The sequence below is a fragment of the Crocuta crocuta genome, unplaced genomic scaffold, assembly GCF_008692635.1.
Source record: "Crocuta crocuta isolate KB4526 unplaced genomic scaffold, BGI_CrCroc_1.0 scaffold85, whole genome shotgun sequence".
Taxonomy (NCBI): domain Eukaryota; kingdom Metazoa; phylum Chordata; class Mammalia; order Carnivora; family Hyaenidae; genus Crocuta; species Crocuta crocuta.
Genome location: NW_027530620.1, coordinates 3,539,730 through 3,541,834, shown reverse-complemented (window position 1 = coordinate 3,541,834; position 2,105 = coordinate 3,539,730).

Genomic DNA, 2,105 nt, shown 5'->3' with positions numbered 1-2,105 from the left:
TTTTCCCCTCACATGCATTAAGCCCTGTGGGCACCAGCTTCAAAATATATTCTGAATTCAATCATTTCTCAACACTTTCACCTCTGCTGCTCTGGTCCAAGCCTTCCTTATGCCTCATGGGGACCAGTGGAGTAGCCATGCATTTGATCTTTCTGTTTCCTCTATTAGCTCTTTACTGTGATTTTTCCATAAGGTAGTCAGAATAAATTTTTTAAATTAATTAATTTTAAAATTTATATCCAAGTTAGTTAGCATTTAGTACAATAATGATTTCAGAAGTTGAATTCAGTGATTTATCCCCTACATATGATACCCAGTGCTCATCACAGCAGTTGTCTTCTTTAATGCCCCTTGCACATTTAGCCCCCCCTCCCACAGCCCCTCTAGTGACCCTGTTTGTTCTCTATATTTAAGATAGCTTATGTTTTGTTCCCTTCTCTGTTTTTATATTGTTTTTTCTTTCCTTATGTTCATCCGTTTTGTATCTTAAATTCCACATATGAGAGAAGTCATATAATGTTTGTCTTTCTCTGACTGACTAATTTCGCTTAGCATAATACCCTCTACTTCCATCCATGTAGTGCAAATGGCAAGATTTCATTCTTTCTGATTGCCGAGTAATACTCCATTGTGTGTGTATATATATATATATACACCACATCTTCTTTATCCATTCATCTGCCGATGGACATTTGAGCTCTTTACATACTTTGGCTATTGTCAATAGGGCTGCTATAAACATTGGGGTGCACGTGCCCCTTAGAAATAGCACACCTGTATCCTTTGGATAAATACCTAGTAGTGCAATTGCTGAGTTGTAAGGTAGTAATTTTTTACTTCTATTTATTAAAAATAGAAATTTTTAATTTTTTGAGGAATGTTTATATTGTTTTCCAGAATGGCTGCTCCAGTTTGCATTCCCACCAGCAGTGCAAAAGGGTTCCTCTTTCTCTGCATCCTCACCAGCATCTGTCGTTGCCTGAGTTAATTTTAGTCATTCTGGCTGGCGTGAGGTGGTATCTCATTGTGGTTTTGATTTGTCTTTCCCTGATGATGAGTGATGTTGAGCATCTTTTCATGTGTCTGTTAGGCATCTGGATGTCTTCTTTGGAAAAGTGTCTATTCATGTATTTTGCCCAATTCTTCACTGGATTATTTGTTTTGGGGGTGTTGAGTTTGCTAAATTCTCCGTAGATTTTGGATACTAACACTTTATCTGATACGTCATTTGCAAATATCTTCTCCCATTCCATCAGTAGGCTTTTCATCTTGCTAATTGTTTCCTTCACTGTGCGGAAGCTTTTTATCTTGATGAGGTCTCAATAGTTCATTTTGGTTTTTAGTTCCTTTACCTCTGGAAACTTGTTGAGTAAGAAGTTGCTGTGGCTGAGGTCAAAGAGGTTTTGTTTGCTTTCTCCTCTAGGATTATGATGGCTTCCTGTCTTACACATAGGTCTTTCATCCATTTTGAGTTTATTTTTGTGAATGATGTAAGAAAGTGGTCCAGTTTCATTCTTCTGCATGTCACTGTCCAGTTTTCCCAATACCATTTGCTGAAGAGCCTGGCTTTATTCCATTGGATATTCTTTCCTACTTTGTCAAATATTAGTTGGCCATATACTTGTGGGTCCATTTCTGGATTCTCTGTTCTGTTGCACTGATCTAAGTGTCTGTTTTTGTGCCAGTGCCATACTGTCTTGATGATTACAGCTTTGTAATACATCTTGAAGTCCTGGATGGTGATACCTCCAGCTTTGGTTTTCCTTTTTAAGATTGCTTTGGCTATTCAGGGTCTTTTCTGGTTTCATACAAATATTAGGATTGTTTGTTCTAGCTCTGTGAAGACTGCTGGTGTTATTTTGATAGGGATTCCATTGAATATGTAGATTGCTTTGGGTAGTATGGACATTTTAACAATATTTGTTCTTCCAATCCATGAGCAGGGAAGATTTTTCCTTTTTGGTGTGTGTATTCTTCAATTTCTTTCATAAGCTGTCTATAGTTTTCACTGTATAGATTTTTCACCTCTTTGGTTAGATTTATTTCTGTGTAATTTATGGCTTTGGGTGCAATTGTAAATGGGATGGATTCCTTGATTTCTCTTT